Source organism: Miscanthus floridulus, chromosome 6 (genome assembly GCF_019320115.1).
Source record: "Miscanthus floridulus cultivar M001 chromosome 6, ASM1932011v1, whole genome shotgun sequence".
Classification (NCBI taxonomy): Eukaryota; Viridiplantae; Streptophyta; class Magnoliopsida; order Poales; family Poaceae; genus Miscanthus; species Miscanthus floridulus.
In genome coordinates this window covers 120046832-120066610 of record NC_089585.1, presented here as the reverse complement: position 1 = coordinate 120066610, position 19779 = coordinate 120046832, and positions in this window count along the sequence as shown.

Sequence of the window (19779 nt, the reverse complement as noted above, 5' to 3'; positions counted from 1 at the left end):
CACCATTGGCACCTCCTTCCAGCGTGCTTACGAGTGCGAAGTCCAATGCTATGGGCACGCATCCACAGTCATCACCTCCAAGAAACTTGCCACCCTCAGGGAGGAGGTTGCCAAAAAATGCCCGACGCCAAGAAATCAACCGGGTCGTTCGAATTAGCAGAGGGCTCCAAGGAGGTCCTCGTGGACCCCAGCAGCTCTGAGACTAAAAGGGTACGCATTGGTACTATGCTCTCCTCTGAATAGGAAAGTGTGCTCATTGACTTCCTCCGCGATAACAAAGTCATCTTTGCATGGAAACCCTCAGATATGCCAGGCATCCCGAGGGAGGTCGCCGAGCATACCTTAAAAATTCACCCAGGCTCCAAGCCGATGAAGCAACACCTACGTCGCTTCGACGAGGAGAAACGTAGGGCCATCGGCTAGGAGATGGCCAAACTGTTGGCTGTAGGATTCATTAAGGAAGTATACCACCCAGAGTGGTTAGCAAATCCTATTCTTGTACGAAAAAGAGCAAGAAATGGAGAATATGTGTCGATTACATAGGCCTCAACAAGGCATGTCCAAAGGATCCATTTCCTTTGCCACGAATAGACCAAATAGTTGATTCCACCTTAGGGTGTGAAACCCTCTGCTTCCTTGACGCATACTTCGGCTACCACCAAATCGCGATGAAAGAGTCCGACCATCTCGCGACATCTTTTATCACCCCCTTCGGATCGTTCTGCTACATTTCAATGCCATTCGGTCTAAAGAACGCTGGGGCAACTTACCAGCGCGGTATGCTCAATTGCTTTGGAGACCTCATCGGGCAAACCATTGAGGCCTATGTCGATGACATCATAGTCAAGTCCAAGCGAGCTGACCACCTTGTCGCCGACCTTGAACAAACCTTAGTGAAACTCTCTGCAAACGGCATCAAACTCAATCCTGAAAAATGTGTTTTCGGGGTCCCGAGGGGCATGCTGCTTGGCTTTATTGTCTCTGAGAGCGGCATCGAAGCCAACCTAGAGAAGATATCAGCCATCACAAAGATGGGACCGATCCAAAACATAAAGGGGGTTCAACGGATCATAGGTTGCCTTGTCGCCCTCAGCCGATTCATTTCACGCCTCGATGAACGAGGACTCCCCCTTTATCGACTCCTAAAGAAATCCGACCGCTTTGAGTGGACAACCGAGGCTCAGGAAGCACTTGACATGGTTAAGCAATTTCTAACTAAACCCCCGGTTCTGGTCCCTCCAAGCAAAGGAGAATCCCTCCTCCTATATATCGCGGCCACCACGCAAGTGGTTAGCGCCGCCCTAGTAGTAGAGCGGGAAGAAGAGGGGCATGCCTTTAGGGTGCAGCGCCCTATATATTTCATCAGTGAGGTATTATCTGACTCTAAAACTCGCTACTCCCAAATCCAGAAACTCCTATACACCGTCCTCATCACCAAGAGGAAGCTACGCCACTACTTCGAGTCACACCTTGTGACAGTAGTGACATCATTCCCCCTCGATGAGGTCGTCCATAGCTAGGACGCTACGGGAAGAACCGCAAAGTGGGCACTTGAGCTGATGGATCAGGGCATTTCTTATGCCCCCTGAACAGTGATCAAATCTCAGGTACTGGCTGACTTCATCGCGGAGTGGATCGAGGTCCAGATGCCACCAGCAGTCGTCGATCAAGAGTACTGGACACTATACTTTGATGGATCATTGATGAAGAAGGGCACCGGAGCAGGACTAGTTTTTGTATCTCCCCTCGGGTTCGCATGAGGTACATAGTTTGGCTCCATTTCCCCTCATCAAACAATACTGTAGAATACGAAGCGCTGATCAATGGCCTATGAATCGCCATCGAGCTAGGCATCCAACGCCTCGACGTCAAGGGCGACTCCTAGCTGGTCGTCAACCAGGTCATGAAGGAGTCATGCTGCCACGACGCCAAGATGGAGGCATACTGCCAAGAAGTCTGATGGCTGGAGGATAGATTCGATGGCCTCGAACTCAATCACATCCCAAGGCACCTCAATGAAGCAGCTGACACGCTCGTGAAAGCAGCGTCCGGCCGAGAGCCAATCCTGGCAGGTGTCTTTTCCAGCGATCAGCACAAACCCTCGATATGCTACGTGGGGTCAAAACAAGCCGATGATGGCCCATCTAGTCCGACCCTAGGGGCCGATCTGCCAACTGCTCCGCCCGACCCTGAGGTTATGGAGCTTGAAGAGGACCCAGCAGTGGAGTCCGACCCTCCCGATGATTGGAGAACACTTTACCTCGACTACCTCCTCCGTGACATACTACCAGCGGACAAGACGAAAGCCCAACGACTCGCGCGCCACGCCAAGTCCTTCGTTCTTGTAGAGGGTGAACTCTACAAACAAAGTCATATTGGGATCCTGCAACTCTATGTCCCTAGCGAACAGGGAAAACTTCTGCTAAGCGATATCCACGGTGGAGTCTGCGGTCATCATGCCGCACCAAGGACCTTGGTTGGGAATGCATTTCGACAAGGCTTCTACTAGCCCACCACAGTAGCCGATGCCGAGCAAATTGTACGCACCTACGAAGGGTGTCAGTACTACGCTCGGCAAACTCACCTCCCGGCCCAGGCACTCTAGATGATCCCCATCACATGGCCCTTCGCGGTCTGGGGGCTCGACCTAGTTGGGCCACTCAAAAAGGCGCCCGGGGGCTTCACCCACCTGCTTGTCACTGTAGACAAGTTTATAAAATGGATTAAAGCTCGACCAATATCCACGATCAAATCCGAGCAAGCTGTGCTATTCTTCCTCGACATCATCCATCGCTTTGGAGTATCGAACTCCATCATCACAGACAATGGCACGCAGTTCACCGGTAGGAAATTCATTCGATTCTGCGATGAACAACACATCCGGATCGATTAGGCAGCCATCACGCACCCCCGGACAAACGGGCAGGTCGAGCGCGCAAATGGCATGCTCCTACAAGGCCTTAAGCCGAGAATTTTCAACCGGTTGAACAAGTTCAGCGTGCGCTGGCTCGCTGAGCTTCTGGCCATACTCTAGAGCCTGAGGACAACTCCTAGCCGAGCCACTGGCTACATACCCTTCTTCATGGTCTATGGTTCCGAGGCTATTCTCCCAATGGACCTTGACTATGGAGCACCAAGAATCAGAGCATACGACGAACAGGGGGCCGAGGCATCTCACCAAGACGCCATGGACCAGCTAGACGAAGCCCGTGACATCGCCCTCCTCCGTTCGGCTAAGTACCAGCAGGCATTGCGATGGTACCACAGTCGATGGGTGCGGGGTCGAGCCTTCAATGTTGAGGACCTCGTCCTCTGCCTTGTCTAGAGCAACAAGGGCCGCCACAAACTCTCCCCGCCCTAGGAAGGGCCCTATGTCATCGCGGAAGTACTTCGCCCGGGCGCCTACAGGTTGAAAACCATCAATGGCGAGGTCTTCACCAATGCCTAGAACATTGAGCAGCTACGTCATTTTTTCCCTTAAATAAATGCATGTTTCTTCCTTATCAGTTTTTGTCATTACAAAACCTCGATTCTTAGTGACATCCGACCCCTGCAAATTGCAAGGGGTCAGACCTCACTCGGGGGCTGACATGAATAATACAAGTATGCTTGCAAAAACTTCCTGTGTTGTATTTGCAAACATTCTCTAAGTTTTCCATTCTTCTCATAAAAAAGTTTTAAGGACTAAGATTTCAGGAACAAATTTTAAATATAAATGGTAGGACTGCGGGAGATCCATGCCCCAGAGGCTGCGACCTCTTTGCTCACCAGCGCAATCAGAATTAATTTGCCCGCACTCCTAGTTTCTTACGACTTAAACCATGGGAAGGGTCGAAGGGCATGAAAATTGTTTTTACAGAAAGAGGAAAGGTCATTTGCCGTAACAAAAGATGAAAATTTGTTCATTTTTGCACAAATTCACCACTTACAAAGTGATTTCATTACAAAAAGGACTAATATACTTGTAAATTCAAAGGACTATTTACTCGGGGGCTCCCACACAAATTTATTCAATTACAGTCTCTGCCTAGCTTTACTACAAGTACTGCTGCGGTCGCCATGCCACGCTCTCCATCGGCAACGCCTGGGGCATGTACATAGGCCAGTGCGTCTACAGCGGCCGCCGCACCACGCTCTCCATCGGCGGCATCCTACCACTTCATGGGGTCCTCAAAGGCACCGTCACCTACAGTGTCGAGCTCCATGCAGGCAAATGCAGTGCCTCCGCCAGGGCGTCCAGGGACTACGACATCATCATCAGCTACAACCCTGATAGTGACGCCTCCACCAGGGCATCCAGGGACTACGACATCGTTGTCAGCCACAACCCCAACAACGACGCCTCCACCAGGGCATCTAGGGACTACGCCATCGTTGTTAGCCGCAACCCTGACAATGGCGTCAGGGCAAGAAATGCCTCCTGGAAAAGGAGGGACACAGCGAACGATGGCAAAGTCGACGACGTACGGCGCCCTCCAGCGCTCCTTCTCCTTCGGCAGTAGCGACTCCTCAGTAAGGGCGGCTCGCACCATCTCATCTACATTGGATGACCTCTGGCTCGACATCACGCTCTAGATTCATGAGCGGATCTATGAGTTCTCTCTCCCCCTGGCATCACCCTCTCTTACTTAGGAACCGAGGCATTCGGTGGAAAGGAACCAGGAAAAGGGGTGGTGGCTCAGAGGTTGGCAAGGAGGTGGGACAAAAACTCTTTCCCCCCTATTTAAAGAAGGGGCTCAGCAGCTGAGGAAAGGTGAAAGGTTCGGCTGAAAAGATCTCTGCCTTCCCCTATTCAATACAAATGTGAAATCAATGCCGACAGAAATCTGAGGTGATGCACCGGAAATGATGGGACACGCTCTGATCGATAGGACCCGGGCATGCCCCACCACTAACGTGCTCACCTATAGGCGACTCTCCGCTTCCCCAGGCAGGACCAGGGATGATCCAACAATGGAACCTCCATTCGGAGGGAGGCCCAACGGGCCCCCTGAGTCAATCGGTCAGCCCAGGCAAAGCAACGAACAACGAACAACGAACGACCGGCCTTAATATAAGCACCCTTGTTTATTTACTTTGAGTATTGAATTCTTTGCCGAGCTTCCAACCCCAGCAACGGCAGGGACATGGACATCGCTCGGGGGAAGGCCGAGGGCGCATGTTTGTTTAAACACCCTCTTAGTCTGATCCCTCCTTTATTTCGATTAAAATTATACATTCAAACATTACATATGCAAAACATTGCATCCTAATGCTTCGTGTCGTGTCACCAAACGGCCATCGCCTCATTCGATATAGGTGGCAGTAGGCCAAGGTTCGAAGGCTGGCCCACGAAGGGCTTGAGGCCGCCTCGTGCCAAATAGAGCCAGGGAGAAATAACTGAGACAAGCCCCAGTGGCCCTGCCCGACCCCGCTCAAAAGCGGACAGGGACGTTTCAACCTTTTCTCGTTCGATTCTAACCCCGAGCTAAACCCACAGAATCTCCTTTGAGGAGAGGCCATCGGGCCGCTTGAGCCTATCAAACGGCTCGAGCATCTGCCGGGAGGCGGGTTAAGAAGTTGTGGAGTGCCACCAAAAGGCTATGTCGACCCCATCAGCAAATGATGGACCCGGATTCCACACGAACGTACCCGTTAGCAAGCTCATTGAGCGCGATACTTGAGCCGTCGAGGCAAGTGTCGCTTACTTAGCCCCTCTGATTGTGAAAATCGAGGATGGGGTAACACGCAAATTACGGCCGACCCCTATCAGACCCTGATAAGGCCTGGGGGCTCGAGCCGCTCAATACAGGGACATAGGTTCGAGGGCCCTCCCTTGCCGAGCCCATAGAATCCCATTTGGGGGTTCTGTTGGAAGGCTGGGTGGGGAATAGTGTGACGCCATCCAAGGACTTCACTGACCCTGTCACAAAAACCACGGAATGGGATTCCATCTGAATGTTCTAGTCTCTAGTAACACCCGACCCTAGCAAATGTAGGGGGTCAGACCTTACTCAGGGGCTGGTTAAGGTATGGCTACCTCCCTTCCTCTTTTCGAAACAATCATTACATCAGATTCCCTCCTCGTGTCAAGACCAGTGGCAAGATTCGGGGGAACAGATTGGTAAGACCGCAAAAACCAAACGACCAGACGGCTATGGGAAGAAGGTGAAATCTAACAAAACAAAATTACGAAGCAAAATCATGAAATTGCTTCTAGACTCAAAAGTACCGACACTTGTTCACATATTACATATAAATCTTGTTCATTTGACTGACTACTTCCATGAAGGGAGAACCGCTTCTTTCAATCTGTCCGCCAGGTCCCACGCAAGAGGTGTCACCGCCTTCTCCATCTCGTCCAGCTCAGGATCTTCATAAACAGGCTCAAAGCCTTGACTCATCACCTTCAAATTGATCTCTCGATCATAATGAGAATGGGCGACAACAAAGGCTTGGGTGATCCTAGCACAAAAGGCATCTTCCTCAAGTTGGCCCACCCGCGCCGTGATACCTGTGGCACGAGCCGCGAGCGGGATGGTCTCCACTAGCTCCACCACCTTCAGGGCATCAAGGACCACCCTGACCGCAGCTTGTAGAAGATCGTGCTCGTCGCTCTCAGCCTGAAGGGTCCTTCACACATGGGCAAGTTCCTTTTCTAGCTTGATAGAGATGTTCTCGGTGCTCAACCTTCGGCTCACCGCATCACCAAGATCTGCCTGGAGGGAGCAGACCACCTCGATGTCCTCATCCGCCTTCTGCTGAAGGGCCACAGCCCTACTCTCGGCCTTCTGCCTAAGATCCTGCTCTATCTCCAGCTCCTTCAGGACCTCGACAGCTCGCTTACTGGCCTAGGCATCCTTCTCGAGTAGCTCGTCCCGCTCCTTTAGAATCCTAGTGGCCTCTTCCTCTTCTAGCTTCACCCTCGCCGACAGGTCCATGAACATCCCATGGATCTCCTCCGCGTCCCGACGCATCTTGGCCTCTCGCTCTTGGGCGGCAGCAAGCTGCACGGCCATATCTGCTCACAGCCAGGCCTCCTCAGAAAGGCGATCCCACTCCACCTTCTGCTCATAGAGGAATTAGGATTTATTCTGACTACGAGCAACGAGAATCTGAAGAAGAAGAAGACCGGTATTAGAAATACAAAAACACAAAAACATGTAAAGAAAGAAGAAAACCAAGCGAATACCTGGGTAGTTGGAATAACGATCTCACGTAGGGCTCCTCTAGCCTGGTCCCGGGCATCCAGCATGGTTAAGATCCCGACATCAAGACCCTCCCGCTCCATGCTCTCGGCATGATCATCGCGCAAGAAAAGAGCCGACGTCGGATCCTAGGCGGCCATCCACTGGAGCGGCGGCTCCCCCCGCACGGGGGAGCGGCTGCCTCCTGACAAAGGGGCTAGGGGCGGCTCCCTCCTTATCCTATACGGCACCACCGCCATGCCTGACGACCCTCCGGCCATGTCTGCCTCCATCCGGCCTGCCTCGTCCGCCATGGCCTGGGCCGCCGGTGGCATCGATTGTGCCACCCCCTCGAACGCCATCACGGCAACATCCAGCCCCACCGGGCTTGGTATGGTCGCGGCCACTTCCACCTAGGTCTCCGGCGGCATGGACTGCACTGGACCCTTAGGCACCACCTCTGTCAGCGATACTAGACCCTCGGCCAGCTGTACCACGCCCACCACAAAAGATGACGCCAGCTCAGCAACCACCGAGGGCGCGGGTGCCACCACAGGCGCCGTCGGATCGGCCAACATGGCTCCAACATCGGCACCACTCCTGCCCAAAATAGGGGCAACACTGGGCAGCGCCATTCGTCCCACCTGAATGGCGAGGCTCTTCTTGGGCGCCAGCCCTAGGGAGTGGCCCGTCCGCAAGAACCTACACAAAGGTAAAAGCCATTAGATCAAAATAGAAAGAGAAAAAGGATGAAAATAGGGGAACCAGCGGCTTACGCTGATGCCTTCGGCTGGCGGAAGCGTTTTGGGGACGGATCTCTGCCCCGACTCATCTGGGTGGGACCATTTTGAGCCTACCCCTTGCTCTATGGCAGGGGGACTCATCTCCCTTACCTCATGGGGCGCGGCACCAGAGCCGCTCCCTTCCACCGTCTCATGGGGCAAGGCACCAGAGCCACTTCCCTCCACCATCACCTCAGGGTCGGCGGTGGCAGGCCCGCCTTCCCCCATCCACTGATCCTCGACCGGCACGCCGTGTGAAGCAGTGGACTCTCTGGCCTCCACCGACTCACTTCCCTCCATGTGGAACGGGAAGGGTCCCTGCACGGATGGGTGGGCACTTGTCAGCGTGTCCTCATCCTCCAGAACGCCCCAATCCACGCCGACAGCTACCTCGTCATCATCGTCATCATCGTCGTTGTCATCATCACTGCTCACGTCCTCTCCCTGATCCCGTGCTTCCTGCTTTAGTCATCTTTTCTTCTTCATCTGCTCCCTTGCATTCTTGTCCCGCTCGGTCATGAGGCGATTCGCCGCCGCCAGGGCCTTGTTCTTTGGCAGTGGAACCGGACTATCTTTGAAGACTAGCCCCCCCGGCTGGTCCCAACGTTGCAAAAGCGAGTATAAAAAAATGGAGATCCAGGAAAAAGAAAGAGCACGGGAGAAGAAGGCTTACAAATTCGAAGAACCTAGGTTCCGGCCGCATTGGGGGATGTCCGGGCATCGGATACACAATGTCGAGGACACCACCTGCGGAATCCTTTGTCAGCTCTGTCGCCTCCTTAATGCTTTGTGCCACTTCCGAGAAAGGGAGTGCCTCGTCTACAAGCACCGTCTGCTCAAACGACATCCTAGGCATCATCCGATGCAGGGGAAGCGCATGCGCCATCAGCGGCTCCACCCTCCTTGCATGATAGGCGCCGATAATCCCCACCCCCTTTACGCCCTGTTCCTTTAGGACTTGGAGGGCGGAAAGAAGGTTGGAAAGGTGCTTCTTGTCTTTGAACTAGACGCCCCAAGTCCACGACTCTAGAGCCTCTTCAATAAGGTGCCCGGTGTACCTCGGTAGGGTGGCACTCACATCATCCCTAACATAAAACCACTACGAGTGCCATCCCTTGTTAGAGGTCGCCAGACGCATGAATGGGTAACCCCTCGACCGGGTATGGCGTAGATGAACGCTGGCACATCCCATCGGCACATTCACCTCCTTCCCCCCGATCTGCCTCTTCGACAAACTGATGGTAAAGAAATACCGCCACAGATCAAAATGGGGATCGATCCCTAGGAAACCCTCGCACAGGGCAACAAATGCCGCCATATGTTGAACCATGTTGGGAGTTAGATGCTGCAGCTCCACCTCATAATAATCCAGCAGCCCCCGAAGAAATCTATGCGCGGGTACCGCAAATCCCTGCTCATGGAAGATGGCGAAAGACATGACATACCCTTCGAGCAGTGCCGGCTCACCCTCATCACCAGGTAGCAGCTACTCCTGGATGGCGGACAGTGGATAGAGAAGGCCACGGTGGACGAGGCCCTCCAAATGCCGAGAGGTGATGCTAGATCTGCCCCATAAATCCATTAAAACAATTGGGGAGAAAGGTGGGCGCAAGCTCAATGGCAGTTACAAGGTAGGCGCAAGCTTGACGGCGACTGCAACATGGATGCAAGCCGGTCGACGGTGGTGGTGTGGGCATAGGACACGAGAAGGGCAACCGTCCGCCTCGATCTCCAGGCTTGCCACGTGCACCACCACGTCATGTCGCAGGACACGCGCCCGCAGTCCCTATCCTCTCCCACCAAAAATCACGGTGGATGGTTCGCCTTCCCCTGGCGAATCTGGACTCTCTACCCACCTGGGAAACGCAGGTCATGGAGACTTTTTTCTCTTTGGCCCACCTAGGGCCCAGAAGCTCAGTGGCCGGCCCAACTGAGAATGGGTCTACGAATGATCCGAAATCAAGGGCGCAAGTATTACTGGGATCTCGGTCCACGGTCAAGCCCCAGTTAGGTCAGCCCTGAATGAGATCTCCGTGAACGGGATACCACGACCACCTCAAAAAAATATCCAGTTGATGAAAAACTAAGTCCTTCAGCCTTACCCATGAAGGGTCTGATACAACCCCCCGGGCGACCCTACTCGAATCACCCGGGGGCTCGAGGGATACACCCATCGGGTGCACTCATGCGTACCCTCTAGCAAAGTAACTCCAACGAAATCAAAAACACCATCTAGGCGGTTCTCTCTGAATCACCTAGAGGCTCAGGGGCTACTATCGGGGACCTAATACTGGGGTACCCCAGGAGGTGGAACCAATAACCATCGAGCATTAAAAACTTCTGGATGGATAAGGGCGCTGCTACGTTCCTTACCCGAATGATAGAAGTTTGGTTCTGTCTCGTCTGATGCCTTTGGGCCAACCGCACCTCGCCCGAGGGCTAAGGGCTAGTCTCTGCCTCACCCAACGTCTTTGGGCCAGCCTCGCCTCGCCCGAGGGCTAAGGGCTAGCCTCCATTCCACCCAATGCCTTCGGGATAGCTCCGCCTCGCCCGAGGGCTGAAGGCTAGTCTCCGCCTCACCCGACGCCTTCAGGACAGCTCTGCCTCACCCAAGGGTTGAGGGATAGACTCCGCCTCGCTCGACCCTCGGGGGGTGGGCTCAGTCACGCCCAAGGGATAAGGACTAGACTCTGTCTCGCCCAACGACCGAGGACGAACCTCGCCCCGTTCGATGTCCAAAGACTGGTTTCATCTTACCTGATAACTTCTCCTTCGTTCCCTCATGATGATGGGTATAGAGCAAGACAAGACATTCGGGTCAACCATGGCTTCAAGGACCATACCCTACGCCCCAGCAAGAAAGGTACTGCTAGGGAATGATTGGACGGGTGCTTTAGACCCTTCTGGGTGTCGCAGAGCCCAAAAGGTATTGTAGGCGCGTTCTCCTCGCCCTGTAGAGTTGTAGGCACTGCCTTTAGCTCTAGAACACGGGACCCAATGAAGATATACGACAACCACTACACTCTAGAAAAGGATTTGTGATCTCCACGAAGGACGGGCATGCCATCACCACATTATGGACCCAAGGGAGCAGCGCTCGCTTCCCGACCCCTCAGGTCCACCAAATCAAAGGACCTTGCCCACAACGCTACTCCGGACCCCGACCCCACGTCCCTTCGATAGAGACTCATAGGAGCCAGAAGGCGTGCGGAGCAAGGCTGGGCAAGGTTCATAAGTCAAAACCATTGTACTACAGCCCATACCCTGCGCAGGGCAGTATTCTACAAACATCCTGACATTCTACAGGGGCATCAACAATATTGTAGGCGCTTATCATCCTTTCACACCCATCGAAATGGGTAACCGAGCTAGGTAGACGTGAGCCACAAGGCTAGGTGGAGTACGCATCCTAAGTCATCACCCTTGTAAAGCCGTCCCCTTCATCTATAAAAGGAGATGCGCTTCCTCCAACAAAGGGGGACTGAACGAGACGAGACACACACACACAGTCAAGCTGCTACCAAGCTCTTGGCCTCCTTTCAACCCTTCCATCAGAGACTTGGGACCTGTCCCTCTCTTGATCATTTGTATCCCCTACTACGAACCATTCATGGTGCTAATAATACGAGCAGCAACAAACTGGATGTAGGGATATTCAGTCCGAACCAGTATAAATCTTGTGTCCTTTAGCGCACCATCCGAGCCTAATGCGCATTACTATAAATTTACTTGCCGGTGCTTGTACGAAACACTGACATGAGCCATCTCAATATTCTTGATTTGCTCAAATGTTCTCATCAATTGCATCATGAATGGCACTTAGAGCAATGTCATTGTTTTGGAGAAGCATTTCTTCGGCCGTGGTGGGATTCTCTAGATCACCAATCTCAATTTTGGTTTCTACCACCTTCCACACCTTTCTATTGATTGACTTGATATGTGTGGTCATCTTTAATTTCCAATACGGATAATTTGTGCCATCAAATTAGGCTGGCTTCTTGGTGTTGTTGATTTGAGCCATTTTTACACCGAATGTTGTTAAGCCTCAAATCACGGTGACCTTGGCTCCGATACCACTTGAAAGATCCTAATGGCTAGAGGGGGGTGAATAGCCTATTAAAAATTTCTACAACAACACTTAACAAACCGATTAGACAATTATGAGGCGAAGCAAGTGTTGCGCTAGCCTACTAAAAAGCAAACTACCTACCACAATTCTAGTTTACTAGTTTATATAGTTTCTATCCACACAATAGGTATGACACTACACGAAGTTAGTGTGCTCTCAAAAGCTAACTAAAGAGCCACACTAACCAAACTAACAAGCTCTTACAACTAGCTACACTAAAGAGCTTGACAACTAGTTTGTGGTAAAGTAAAAAGAGTGAGCAAGAACGTTATACCGCCGTGTCAAGGAAGGAGCCAATCAATCACAAGAATAAATAACAATGAAGTCCAATCACCTCAGAATCAAATGATGACACAATAATTTTTTACCGAGGTTCACTTGCTTGCCGGCAAGGTAGTCCTCGTTGTGGCGATTCACTCACTTGGAGGTTCACGCACTAATTGGCATCACACATTAAACCCTCAATAGGGTGCCACACAACCAACATAAGATGAGGATCACACAAGCCATGAGCAATTCACTAGAGTACCTTTTGGCTCTCCACCGGGGAAAGGTCAAGAACCCCTCACAATCACCACGATCAAAGCCAGAGACAATCGCCACTCTCCACTCGACGATCCTTGCTGCTCCAAGCCGTCTAGGTGGCAACAACCACCAAGAGTAATAAGTGAATCCCACAGTGAAACATGAACACCAAGTGCCTCTAGATGCAATCACTCAAGCAATGCACTTGGATTCTCTCCCAATCTCACAAAGATGATGAATTAATGATGGAGATGTGTGGGAGGGCTTTGGCTAAGCTTATAAGGTTGCTATGTCAATATAAATAGCCAAGAGGGTGAGCTTGAGCCGACCATGGGGCTTAAATAGAAGCCCCCATGAAATAGAGTTGTTGTACCCCTTCACTGGGCACAACACGGGGTGACCGGATGCTCCGGTCATATTGACCGAACGCTGGACCTCAGCATCCGATCACGCGATGCATGCCACGTGTCCCCTCTCTTCAAATACTGAGCGCTCGATCTCAACGGTCAAGTGATGACCAGATGTGCTACTGCGAAGTGACCGGACGCTGGACCTCAGTGTCCGGTCGTTTCCAGTAAGCATCCAGAAATAAATTTTCACGACCGGACGTGTCCGATTATGCTCGATCGGACTCATCTAGCGTCCGGTCACTTGGTGTTCCCCCTGTGCATGACCATGTCAGTGTGACCGGACGTAGCCAGCTAGCATCTGATCGTTTCAGTGCCAGTGTTTGGTCGACGACCAACGCTGCGCTTCTTCTGCTGCTACTGACTGGACGCTGAATGGTCGAGATGGTGGACTAGAGGGGGGGTGAATAGTCCTTTCTAAAATTAATCACACTGGCTAATCAAAACAAGTGCAGAATTAGAACTATCAGTCTAGCCAAGACTACACCCCTCTATTTATGTTCTCTAGCACCTTCCAAAGATACTAATTAAGCAACAAAGATGCCAGGCTAGCTAGAGCTCACCTAACCAATTCTAGGAGCAAGGTCACACAAACCTATGCCACTAGTACTTCAAGCAACAAGGGAGCTCCTACACAAGCTAGTAAGCAAAAGCACAAAGCCACCTAAGCTCACTAGCAATGCTCAATAACAAGGCAACCAATGCCAAATTAGAGAGCACAAATACTTAGCTACACAAACTAAGCAAAGTGACTAATAAGGTTACACAAACCTAATTAGCCACGCAAGGGAGCTACTTCTATGCTACACAAGCAAGAAGGTAACTAGTAAGCTACACAAGCTAACTAGTTACAAGAGCAACTACACAAGCACAATGTATATGAAAGTAATTACAAGCTTGTGTAATGATGATGCAAACCAACAGGAAGAACAAGGTTGACACGATGATTTTTCTCCTGAGGTTCACGTGTTTGCCAACACGCTACGTCCCCGTTGTGTCGACCTCTCACTTGGTAGTTCGATGGCTAATTGGCATCACCCGCCAAGCCCACACATAGGGCACCATAAGAACCTACCCTAAAACTGAGGGTAGCTCAATGACACGCTCAACTAGAGTTGCTCTTCGTGGCTCCCGTGGGGCGAGCACAATGCCCCTCACAAAGCTCTTCTCTAGAGCACCGCACAAGCTTCTTGCGGGCTTTGACGGAGACCACCACCAAGCCATCTAAGAGGTGGCAACCTCCAAGAGTAACAAGCACCACTGGCTTGCAACTCGATCCCCTAGTGCCACTCGATGCAACCTCACGATGCAATCGCACTAGAATCGCTCTCTCACACAATCGAATGATCACTATCAAGCATATGTGAGACGGAGGGCTCCCAAGCACTACTACACAAGCCACCAAGGCTCTAGTGTGCTCAGCTACCGGCCCAAGGCCGACCATGGCTTCTATTTATAACCCCATGAACAAATAGAGCCGTTACCCCTTCATTGGGCAAAAGTCAGAACGACCGGACGCTCCGGTCCGATCGACCGGACGTTGCAACCCAGCGTCCGGTCATGCAATGCAGGCCATGTGTCCCCTTCTTCAAACGCTATTCACAGGATCCCAATGGTCATCTGTCGACTAGACGCTCTAGCTTGAACTGACCGAACGCAGCAACCCCAGTGTCTGGTCGTTTCTAGTAAGGTATCAGACATGATCGGACGCGTCCGGTCGATCACGATCGGACATAGCACCAGCGTCTGATCACTTCTAGCTTCTCTACTCTGCCTGTGTCACCACACATCACCTTGACTGGATGCATATGCCCAGCGTCTGGTCACTTCTAGCGCCAGCGCCCGGTCGATGACCGACGCCTGCATGCTGTCTGCCATCACTGATCGGACGCTGGAACCTAGCATCCGGTCACTGCATGACCAGAGTCCGGTCCACTCTGTGAGACCCTATCTTTTCAGAACACTCCATCGGTGGAGTTACAAACCCTTCTCGCCTCTATTCCATCGCCGAGTTTATCCACATCAACTCCAACTTCATCTCCTTTATAAATGTGCCAACACCACCAAGTGTACACCACCATGTGTATGTGTGTTAGCATTTTCACAATCATTTTTCAAAGGATTAGTCACTCAACTTGCCATGCCACTCAATCCTAGCGATGATGCAAAATTAGATCACTCGAGTGGCACTAGATGACTGATATGCAAACAAGTTTGCCCCTCTTGATAGTATGGCCATCTATCCTAAACCCGGTCATAAACTTCTCTACACACCTATGACCGGTGAAATGAAATGCCCTAGGTTATACCTTTGCCTTGCGCATTCCATTCCATCTCCTCCAATGTCGATGCAACACATGCACCAACACGATCAACAATGATATGATCCACTTCATATCATCACATGATCATATTGGTTCATCGATCTTGACTTCACTTGCTTTTCACCGTTGCCTTCGTCCATCGGCACCAAGTCTTGCTTAAGCTTCACCGCCACGTGGTCCATCGCTCCAAAGCCTCCGACTTGCCCTTCACGCTTGCAACCTATCCATCAAGCCAAGTCTTGTCTTGATCTTCTCCACCTTGATCACATGACTCAATGTCATGTCTCATGTGCAATGAGCTCCTTCATCATCATATGTGTGAGCTTTGTAACATCTCCAAGCCATTTTCACCTTCATGGCATATGTTGCTCACACATATGTACCTATGGACAAATCACCTGTGTATCTCACATAAACACAATTAGTCCACCTAGGTTGTCACTCAATTACCAAAACCACACAAGGACCTTTCAGACATGCCAGTCCTTTAGACACCAGCGTGCGGTCACTTACAGTGACCATGTTCACCTGAGTTTAGGGCACCGATGGCACCGTCGGACTATACGCAAACATTTTCAAGGGAGTTAGCACTCCACTAGATCCTAAATGCATATGCAATGAGTTATAGCATCTAGTGGTACTTTGATAACTGCATTTCGATATGAGTTTCACCCCTCTTAATAGTACGGCTATCGATCCTAAATGTGACCACACTCACTAAGTGTCTCGATCACCAAAACAAAATGGCTCATACCATTTATACCTTTGCCTTGAGCCTTTTGTTTTTCTCTTTCTTCTTTTCAAGTCCAAGCACTAGATCATCACCATGGAATCACAATCATCATGTCATGATGTTCATTTGCTTCACCACATGGAATGTGCTACCTATCTCATGATCACTTGATAAACTAGGTTAGCACTTAGGGTTTCATCAATTCACCAAAACCAAACTAGAGCTTTCAACGAGGATGAGGACGAGGACGACAATGATGTGGACTAGAGACATGAGGAGCTTGGCCCCTCTTAGCTCTAGGACACTCCCTCAACTCAGCCTACACTATCTCCAGGCACTAGGCGACGCTGTCCACCTGACCCTTACACTCTAGGTACCAGCACTCTCGGTCACAAGGGTAAGGGTAAGACTAGGAGGAAGTGAGGTGTCATGGTAGATGTTAGTATGTACTATTACGGATTTTGTAGTCAGTTTTCTGTAATTATTTAGGACTATATGGACATTGTAGACTATTTAGACTATGTAGGACATGTTATGTTGATTGTGATATTTGTTGTGGTTGCATTATGCTCTTTGGACGATTAAATGTTTGGATTATATAATGATGTCTTTGTTTGTAACTGTGGATGCTCCTAAAACAAGGAAAACTCTTGTGATTTTTTTCTGTGAATCATTAATTATACTACACTGCTAAAAAGGCACAAAGGTAGTACACAGATTAAATGTAAATTCAGTAGAACATGTATATTCCAATCGTATCGTACAGACTGTCAGGAGTTTCGATGTACATTGGGACTTCTGATGTGCGTAGACAGTCGACCAGCAAAAACCCAGGTGTTGGGACTCCCGACTTGTGTTGGGACTCCCGACTGTCGGGGGGTCCGATTCACGTCGGGACTTTTGACGGCCATAGTCACTGCATAGGGTAAGTGACTAGGCGTTAGGACTTCCAGCATGAGTCGTGACTTCCGACGGTTGGGAGTTCTGGCTTACGTCGGGACTTCTGACACTAACAATCACTGAAAAATATTCTACGTGCTTATGGAGTGCTAGAGTATCTCTTTTTTATTTTATTTTTATGCTTGAGCACTCTATCTTCCTTAGACCAACTTCAAAAACAAAAATAAAACCTTTAGAGAGCGCTTTGAGTTCGTCCGCCTTTACAACTTCAAGAATTGAGGGATACCATTTCATCTTTATCAACTCTTTGAATCTTTTATGGGACTAATAGCTGCGACATATCTTATGAAGATCACATTAGTCCCTAATTTGGATATCATCAATACATCAAAACCCACATAAGGGGCAAATGTACTTTCAAATCCCCAGTCTAAAACATACTGAGTAAGCAACTCATCATCCGAGTACCATTCCTCTACCACAACCTTGTTGCTGTGGCTAGGCTCACTTGCATTGCTCTAACCTACGTGTCGTCTGTAGTTAGCGGCCTCCACTTTATCTGTGGCCTTTGTGGCCTAAATGAAGAACACGTCGTCATCCTCCTTCACCTACAAGCCCGCCTTTGCTAGAGCGATGAGCTCGCTCAGTCTACCAGTACTGTCCTTAGCCTTCTCCGCCTGCAAGTCCGCCTCTGCTAGAGTGATGAGCTCGCTCAGTGTACCAGTGTCATCCTCAACCTCCTCTACCTGCAAGCCCACCTCTGCTAGAGCGATGAGCTCGCTCAGTTTATTAGTGTCGTCCTCTGTCTCCTCTGCCTGTATGGCCACCTCAGCAAGAGCGATGAGATCGCTCAACCTGGTAGTGTCGTCCTCAACCTTGTCTCCATCATCAGACAACACAATCGGCAATTAAACAGTGCGACCAGCTCATGTTCTGTGCTTATCTAACTTTTTTTCCTCATACCTTGCACGAGCCACCTCTACGACATGGTCCTTGTTACATCCAATCTCTTCATATATAAAATGCAATCAATTAGCAACGCAATTATATTATATTTAAAACCAGGCAACGAAAAAAGGCTTTCAAGCACTCACTGGCACATAATGCAACAACATGCTCGTTCAAGACCTACATTTGTACTCTTGTCTCCGCCCTTGCCTCCTTCCTTGCCCTCTCCTCCTCTAACATCCTCCATCACTTTAATCCCCATTTGTCAAGCCCAACATCGATCAGGTTATGAATACCGCACTGTCTAGTAAACTCACGCATCTTATTTTTATGATGTTTAACGAATAGTTTGACATAGTCAGGTCTATATCCCCTCTTCCGTGCAATTGCTTGCCTCCCCTTCAGTTCATCCAAGAACTTAGCTTGACCCTCATAACATTCCCACTTGCATTTCCTAGTGTCCTATTCAAACAAAAAATTATATCATATATGTCTTAGCAAAATAAACAAAATACGATTTCATGTTTACCACAAAAATAATCAACCTAATCATAGTCAACCATATGGCCGCAATAATAGCCTATTCTAAGCTTTGAAGGGACTAGACGGTAGTTGGATTTAACACCACATTCGTACTTGACTGGAGGTGCTTTGTAAATTAACCTTTCTTTCTTCTTTTCCTTTGTTTTTGGTGGCTTCGGCCATTGATTCTTAGGACCGTAGAGCCACTCATTGAAACAACACTTCGCAAATCCATAATGCTACAAGATAATACATTAGTACATGCACACCTATAGAGATAAACATTTAAACAGATACACTTTCCACTTCATGTTTGTTCGGACACACAAACTTCAATATATTATCAGGGTTTATCATAGCTCGATCTCTATATTCGCATAGAGGAGGTTTCTCGAGTCATCTAACTATGGCTAGGTGCTTCTCCTTAGCCATCATTAGGGGGTTAGGGGGTGGAACCCACTGCTTGAAGTGCTCACGTTGATGTCTCCCTCTACACCAATCGTCGAAAAGGAGGTACCTAGGGTCAAACTTGTCTGCACCGTCGATCCACTGAAAGAAAAGGCACATCTCATGGTCCTACACAACAAGATTCCAACAAAATATTAGTAGCCTACTTACACAAATGAAGAAAAAAATATAGTAAAAACAATTAATTACATTAAAATGGCTGCATGTGTAGAAGCAACGTGCCACTGTGTCTAGATGTCTCGATTGAAACATGTCGACCGGGAAACCATAGTCATAGTTAGGGACAGGGAGGTTAGGAGGAATGGGGGCATCTTTGCTAGACGCGTCGGGGTATAATTCTTGGGGACGACCCCATTTTCGCGAAAACACCTCCCGATACATTTCTTGCATCTAACAAAACGGTTGTAATTTAACAAACAAAAATCAAAACATCACAAATTAATATCAATGAGAACCATAACTACAATACAACCAATTTTGTTCTAAGAACCGAAAGCAATTAACATTAATCCCTAAACCTAGGGTTGTATAATACAAATGTTAAAAATTACATGAAACCCTAAGTAATGATGATTCTTAAGTTGAAAAATCCAACTAATATATACTGAATCAATGCAAAAAAAACTAAAAGGGAGCGATGATACCTTGCTCTCAAAGATCTATGGATCAAATCAAAGTTTTCAAGGTTCAATATGCCGATTCGTGAGGTAGGGCGAAGTAGGGAGAGAAAAAACCTAAGAGGGAGGAGAAAGAAGAGGAAGAAGGCTCGAGCAGGAAGGTTGGGGCCAGGAAAAAAACACCACCTTGGCACCAGGATCTACGGTGCCAAGCTTGGCGCCAGGATCAATGGCGTTGAGCTGCCTGTCAAGTCACCG